We start from the raw sequence: 8,781 nt of genomic DNA on the forward strand, positions 1-8,781 counted from the left end.
CTCCTCATCGAGAATTATGGAGTAATCGATTTCCGATTTGCAATTTTGACTTTCAGTGTTCTTGTCAATTTTGACCTTGATCCAGAAAGTCAAAGATTAAGTCATTGTTTGGCCATTCATTATACTTAGCGAATTGGAACTCATTTGTGTCCAATTCGTTAAGTAATTCACACGAACTAGAATAGCGACTCATTTTCATAACGAATCAAATGGACATTCGTTAAATTATAACGAATTAGTTGTAAATTATAACGAACTAAAGATTAATTCATTATCCTTCAATAGTATTTCGTTAATTCTAATTCGTTAATAATTTACTTGATAGCGAATTAGCTGATACATTATAAACTTTGTAACGAATCAGACTAATTCTTTAACGAATGACATTTTTAAATATGTTTATAATAGTTTTAAAATTATTTAAATTTACAACATTTATTTTATCATATTAATGTTTACTTATTCTCGACCTTATTTATACAGTGGTATGGCTGATCAAATGGACCAAGACCCACTAGTTGTTGAGCAACAAGAGCAACAACATTTGCCTTTACTACCATACGACAAGAAACACAATATTTGTGCCTTTGTTGGTACAAATTTTGCAAATGAAAATCTATTTGGAGGATTATTAGAGTTTCTCCGTCGTTCGCGTATTCACTACTCTATCACTGTTGATCCTGAAGTCCGTCTAAGTGTTATTCGTCAATGCTGGAGTACAGCAAGATACATTGACGTAGAGAACCATATCACTGCCACAATCAACCAAATGCCTATTACTATTGATATTAGTGTGATTCGACGAGTTCTTCATTTTGGTGATACTGATGATCATCCATGTGAATTTGATAAAGAGCTGATCAAAGGACTGTTTCGTCGTGTATTTTATGGTGGTGACATTGGAGAATCTATGTACAACAAGAATGGGTTGTGTCCTATTTACAAGTGTCTCTTATATGTGTTAATCCATTTCTTGGGAGGACGTAAAGGCGGGTTTGATGAATGTCGTGTCATGTTGCAGTCAGCTTTTGTGGCACTCGTTCTTAATAAGCAGTTTAATTTTTCAGAGATGATCTTCTATCATCTTAAAGAACAGTGTCTGCAAACGGTCCAGAAGAAGAAATTCCTGATGTATCCATGGTTCCTTCAGCTGATTATTCAAGATCGGATTCCAAATTTGGTCATTAATCAAACATTGGTAGATGATGTGCTGGAACTAGATTACATGACGGCTGACACTATATGCAGAATGAAGATCTATCGTAAGGAGAGACCTAGGACCAAACGTTTGATTGGTCATATTGTAAACCCTGAATATGAATGTCCTGACAATGATCGCTGGATCCATGATGATTCGGATTCCGAGCATGAGGAGGGACCAGGTGGGAACGAGGGTAATGATGGTGATGATGATGTATATGGCAATGATGGTGGTAATGGTGGTGCTGGTAATGTTATGGGTGTTGCTCCTGCTTTATAACCTGCTAAGGTTGATGCGGCTTTAGCTGGTGCTATAGCTGCTCATCATAAAAGGAAAGGAAAGGGGTTGGTGAAAGAAGGTTCATCAAAGCGTCGAGTGTTGGCTGGGGCTGGCATCTCGTTTGGAGTTCAACCTCCAAGGTCGTCCACACCTCAACACCCGGTGGTGCCGCTCACTACTAGCACCCCAGAGCTTACTTTGACGACCACGCTTACGTCGGATCCACAGCTTGGTATGATTCCTCACTCAGTATTATCTACTATACCAAGGCCGACTACTGCTACTTTAGTGGTTCCTCCTATACCAACAATGATGCCTCCACCAGATATTTCATTTCTGAGGCTTAGTCGTCCTATGGGACTAGTTCGGTCTGTTCCTCCATCTTTTGCTGCATCACCTCACGATCAGCAGATGAGCATGGTTTTGAGTCTCCTACATTTGTATGAAAATTAAATGTCCACGGATCGTATGAATCAAGAATGTATGATGGAGAACCAGAAGAAGCTGCTCAGCTATGTTTCTTTCTGTCAAAAAGAAACGAAGGCCCTTCGTGAGATTGTTAAGTTTCAGGGGTAAAAATCAAAGAACAAGAGGAGCTTATTTTGCAACTTACGTGCAAAGATGACGCGCTGAAAAAGCTCAAGAATGATGATGAGGATTCAGATGAGTCTGATGTTGGTGGTGAGACTAAACAAACTCAAGACCCTGCCTCTGGTGCAGGTACGAGTTCTGTTGATGATTCAGGCAAGCATGTTATTATTTATCATGATTATTCGGCCGCCAAACCGATTGAGATGATTGAGGCCGATACGGTTATTTTTATTGATGGTGAGGGGGTGATTAGAAGCATGGTTAATGCTAATGAGATAGTTGTTGGGCAGTTTTTTGAGAAGTCGCTGACACGAGAGCATATTGCTATATTGCTTGGTCTGAACGAAGACGAATTGACCGTGTTATAAGCTGATCCCGATGTTGAGGTCAAAAACGATGAAGAGATATTGAATGATCCGATAATTCATATGAATACGGCCTTTATATAAGAAAATGAGGAGGTTGAGGTTGAGGATGTGACTGCTGAGGAATACCCTGATCTGTTTCAACATACCAATGTTGATCAGGGTGCTCCTATATTTAATGAAGAAAGTGTCAAAGAAGCAAAAGATCATCTTGAGAAGACGTCCAAAGGAAAGAATGTCGCTGATACAAGATTTGACTCGCTTGAAAACCCAACTGATGATGACATTCTTAGATGGTTCAGACATAAGAAAGCTAGTAATATCATCGAGGCATTTTGGTATGTGGATCAGGAAGAGAAAGAAGAAGTTGCTGCACGTGCCAAAGCCAACCATAAGACTACATTCAAGGAAGTGTCAAAAGTACAAGGTGATATTGTTTCTTGGCTTTTTGATTCTGATATGAAAGTGTGTATTATCAAATGGGAGAAGTGCGTCCATTACTACGAAAGGATGTCTGGTGTTCTCTCATTACCGATATGGGACGTACGTACTCTGGCGTATCGTCAATTTGTTAATCGTGGCGGGAATCATCATGCAAGTTGGTTTTACCAACATTTATTGTTTGAGGTAAACCACGGTTTTAAATTTTTTTAAGCCACAGATTCCAATCCGTAAGCGTCTCGATAAGATCGACCCAAGGACAGGTTTGAGGAAGCTGGTCCTTAAGGTAAAGCCGCCAAAGACGATGAAGTGTGTGCCAGTGAAAGCAATAAACCAAAACATATATTTATCTTTCAACCGCTGGTACTACGTAAATCGTACTGGCGAGGCCGTCATTGTCCTGGGTAAAGGGTTAAAGACCTAGTCAATCAAGATCATCGATCCAATGTGGCTTGTTAACTTAACTGAGACTGACAACGACGTGCTACACAAGAATAAGATATTGATCGAGCGCAATGAAGATTATGATCTGGCTATGCGGTTCCAACGCGTTGTGCGTGTATGTTATGAGAACGGGATTCATAATCGCAGAGATTGGAGGTCCAAGCGTTTCAAGTAAAGTAAAGTAAAGACAAAGAGCTCAAGACGAGGGGGTTTCTGTTAGTACACGGTTCTGCGTCTCGAGTCTTTGTATTTATCATTAATATATTTGTCGTTTTATTTATGTAATAAAATATTAAGTTATTAAGTTAATTCGCTAAATTATAGTCTAGTTCGCTAAGTATGTTTAGCGAACTATATCTAAGTTTTATCCCTCCTGATTCGTTAAGGATGTTTAACGAATCAGGGGGTTATTCGTTAAATTTATTTCATTAAAATGTATATAACGAAGTGGACTCTAGTTCGTTATGGAATATTAACAAACTAGATCCATCTTCTATATATAGTGGCTTCTGTCCACTGTTAATTTAAGCTTTGAGATTACATTAACGAATTGCTGTCCAATTCTCTCTCATTCTTCATCTTCATATTAATATTATCGTTTACATACATACAACTAATATATACATATATAACATATAATCAAGAAGAACAATGAACTAGATCCTGAGGTTAATTATTTATATACATATCAGATCTAGGATCTGTTTGTGTTAGGATTAACCACCGAGTTCAAACAATCATCTATTTATACTAGTCTCGTGTCTTGGTCTTTACTCCACCATCACTTGGATAAGACCAAAGAATAAAATATAATATAATATTTCACCCGACAAATGCTTCAGTTACTCGTTATTATGTCTTGTTGTCTTTCTTTAATTTCTCATTATAAACGAGTAACGATTCGATTCGTCGGTCTAAAATATAATACCCAACAATCTCCCCCTAGACCGATGCCATCGAATCTCTTTCACGATCACCTCATAATCCGATGCCTTTCATAGAAATTCTCCCATTCACATTAAGCGTCTCCCATTTTTCATTTCAAATCATATTCTCTTTATCTCTTTCGAATATAGTTGTATAAGCATAAGATCGAGGATTCAAACTTCAACGATCGACTACGAGTTAATCCGAAACCGCAAAAGTAAATAAACTCAAAATTTTCCTTAAAGTGATTCTTTCACTTGATTCGACCAAAATTTGCAATGAAATTTCATATTATTTTTCTCCCCCAATTTTGTTGCAATGTCATAAACGAATGTGACTTTAACTCAAGTGCGGGTGAACATCTTCAATTCAAACAATCTTAACCATCCCTATAAAGAATTGTTGATAAATATTCAAAATAAATGAATTAAAAGATAACTTTTTGTGGTTGAAAGTTGACATTTGAAATGATCAACTCTTGAAATGATCCGTATAAATCAACCATCTTATTCTTGTAAGCGCCTTGTTGAAGTTGTGAAATTTTCTTGATTTGTGCCCAATTTTTGATAAAAGCCTTAAAAATTGACCAAAATACCCCTTGTTGACCCGACACAGTCAACGGCTGAGTTGACCAGAAAAGTCACTTCCAAACGGTCACTCATACTTGGGCAAACAATTTTCATTTAGAACACACGGTCAAAAATTCAACAGAAAAACGAGTATACATTCCTTTCTTCATCTTGTCCCGTTTGACTTTGAAACTCAACTGCATCAGTACCCAAAAATTTCTTCCAAAAACTTGAAATATTTCACAAACACGAACTTTCTGTTCACTAACACACAATGTGCTGAGAGTAAAAAGATGCAGTGATTTCATGAAGGTTTTCATTACTAGCACAAAGCATGCTAGTGAGTAAAAAGTGTGCTCGAGCCTCCATACTTAAAAGATTTTCCATCAAAACTCATGATATGCTCGTGCACACAAGATGTGCTCGAGATAATTTGTACTCAAGATGAATATTGATATGCTCAATAAAACATGATGTGCTCGAGGCTTAAAACATCACATGCTCGACAAACACTTATGTACTCGAAACAAAAATTAAGTGCTTGTGGTCAAAGTTAAGTGCTTGAAGCCTTAAGAACTTATCTTTTTGTGCTTGGGCTTGAATCACTTAACATTTCGAGCATATAATCCTCGTATATTCGGTTTTAGAACATCTACCAGCTATAAAAAGACTGAAATACTCTTGCAAATAATCATCCCGTTAACAGCACCTTTAACAACATTAAATCAGCAAATTTCAGTGCATTTTTGGCCCTTTTTCAGCAGCAAAAACAACAACGAATCAGCACATTTCAACAACTAATAAGCAATTTCAGTGTGTTTTAGCTTGTTTAACAGTTGTTCATCATGTTAAACAGATCGTTTACGCACAAATCAGCGTGTTGTCAGCAACAAATCAGCAGTTTCAGCGCGTTTTTGGCCTGTTTCAGCACGTTTCAGCAGCAAAATCATCATGTTTAATCATATTTCAGTTCATATCAGCAGTTTTTTCCAGCTATTTCAGCTCATTTAACAGGAGTTCAGCACCTTTTCGGTTCGTTTTTTTAAATATCAGTAGCAACAATTTTATTCTGTTCAAATCTGCAGCAACTGTTTGAGATGACAGTATATCAGCAGCAATTGCAACAATCATAACAGAAATAGTGCAGCAACATCAGTAGCTTCCAGACCCGCGTATCAGCAATAAACATGAACCAGCAGCTATAACAGATTACACCAGCTGTTCGGTTCGAGAACACGTGACAACACCATATGCTCAAAACCGAAAAATAACCATCGTTTGAAACTAAACATCAGTAACAGATTGTACCAAACGACAACAAAATTACTCAAATATCCTTGTTGTTTTACCAATCTGGACAGCCGTAACTACTCGAAATATGGTCTGCCTCGATTAACTGTTGCAGTAACTACTCGTGACAAAAGTTAACTACTCGATGACAGAATATGAGCATTTATTAACTTCATCAACTACTCGAGACCATTAACCAACTATTCGTGACTCGGTAGCTGCTAATGACCTTAACTGTCTGATAATAAATTAAATCTGCAGCTGTTCCAACTGTTCTAAAATGAATTTGGCAGCAAACTGTCGAAATTATCCCTGAAATCTATTCGGGAATAGAATCAACAGCAAAAAATTTGAGAACATAAAATCGGTGACATGATCAGCAGCAATCTAAATTCATATTTATGTTTGGTGCAGCTATCTGTTTGATAATTATTAATTCATATCAGCAGCTATTTCAACTGTTCATCAGCAACATATCAACAAGTTTTAAAGAACAGCGAGATCTACAAAGTGTTCTTATTATTCCAGCATCAAAGTATACCGAAAATACCCCTGACTTGGTGTTAGTGCACGGTTTTGCGTCTTGAGTCTTTGTAATTATCGTTAACGTTTTTGTTTAATATTTAATGTAATAAGTTGTTTAAGTATTATCTAGTTCGTTATGTATATAGTCTAGTTCGCTAGGGGATGTTAGCGAACTAAGACTTAACCTTATTCCCTCCTGATTCGTTAGGGGATGTTAACGAATCAGGGGGTGTTTCGTCCTATTTAATGTTTGTAACGAAGTAGGTTCTGGTTCGCTAGGGGATGTTAGCGAACCAGACCTGTCTTCTATTTATAGTGAACCCTGTTCACTTATTATATAAGTTTTTGAGAGTTAATTATCGAATTGCTGTCCAATTACTCTCTCAATCTTCAATCTTAATATTATACCAACTACTATTGTAAACATACTGATTATATACATACATACACATATAACACTGAATCAAAGTTAATTATGAGCTAGATCTATTAATTAAGGTATTAATCGTATTAACTTAGATCCGAGATCTGTGATAGTTATAGATTGATTCCCGAGTTCCAACAAGTGGTATCAAAGCTGTTGTTTGCTCAATTACACTTGATTTGGTGTTTATTTGGGATATCGGTTTGTTAGCGTTCTGTTTAGTGAGTTTGGATTAATTTAGAGGTTACTGGAGTGAGTTATGGTTAGTTTGGTTTGGATTTGAGTTGGTCAAGGTGTTGGTACATAAATGTCAGTAGTTCATATGTCTAATGTCTGTAATCGAGTCTGTAATATTGTTTATGTATTTGTTTGTTTAAAGCGAAGTTGTTGACAAGTTCGCTTAGGCGAACTTGTTAACCAAGCGAAGTTGTTGACAAGTTCGCCTAGGCGAACTTGTTGAACGAGCGAAGTTATGGACAACTTCGCCTGAGGCGAAGTTGTCGTGTATTTATATAGTGTACGGCTGATCGTTTTAGTTGGTTAATTTACGTGTAATTCAGTGAGTCAAGTGACGTGAGGTCGAGAGGCTGTAAGTAACACGGTTCGAGTTATTAATATAACGTGTGTTTGTTCGTATCGTGTTCGTGTGTTCGTGTGATTGTATTCTACGTCCGTAACGATCTACACAGGGATTCCGCACCTGTGTATATCGGGATATCTCGTGTGATCCGTCCAGGGAACCTACAATTGGTATCAGAGAGAAGAACGGGAAGCAGATCACGAATACTTACAACTTATTCAGACACTATGGGTCGAAGTCAATTCAGGGTGACTTGGGGAAAGCCAAATACGCTTTGAGGATAGATAGGAGACATCAATATTTCTGAGTTGTTGCCCACTTAAATTTTGAGGCTTAATCGAACCTAACTCGTATCACAGAAACGATGAAAACCACTTTAAGTTTTACCTGCTTACAACCTGTCTCTATATGTCATAATACAGCTAAACACGGATCTATGTGACAGTCACGCAATTAGTGTGATTCCTGTTTGGATCTTTTCTAAAACGTGGTAGTCCCTAACTAGACTGAAATTTGATCCCTTATACTTTAAACTTTTAAAGTTTTTGTACTTAGATAGTTTTATGACTTTTTTAACTGGTTACTTAGAATTAATCATGTCATTTATTTCTTAAAGGAAAGTTTTATAACTTAATTGGAAAAATGTTCAAATTATAAGGTTTAATTCTGTAAATATATAGGCGATGTTGTTGAACAGGCGAAGTTGTGGATAACTTTGCCTAGGCGAAGTTATCCGTAACTTCGCCTGTATAACAGAGCCTCTATATAAAGGATTTTAAGGGTCAACAGTGTTCATTACCAGCGAACTTATTCAAACTTATCCGGCGAACTTGTTCTTTCAACCGATTACGTGTTATTTTTTCCCAGATTTCATTAAGTTCAAGGTTCGAGATGTCGAATTGTCATATATTCCATGTTCATTCATGTTTTCCGGATTCCTTAATCACGAAAACATCTCCTGCACGTTGTTCCATAATCCTCACTGTCGCCGATTCAGATTCAGGCAAAGTTAGTGTTTTGGCGAAGTTATCCGTAACTTCGCCTGAAACTTAAGTTCGCCTGAGGCGAAGTTATCCGTAACTTCGCCCGAAGCTTAAGTTCGCCTGAGGCGAAGTTATCCGTAACTTCGCCTGAAACTTAAATTC

The sequence above is a fragment of the Bidens hawaiensis genome, unplaced genomic scaffold, assembly GCF_021521415.1.
Source record: "Bidens hawaiensis isolate Kalapana, Puna unplaced genomic scaffold, B.hawaiensis_p1.1 tig00022862_1, whole genome shotgun sequence".
Lineage (NCBI taxonomy): Eukaryota > Viridiplantae > Streptophyta > Magnoliopsida > Asterales > Asteraceae > Bidens > Bidens hawaiensis.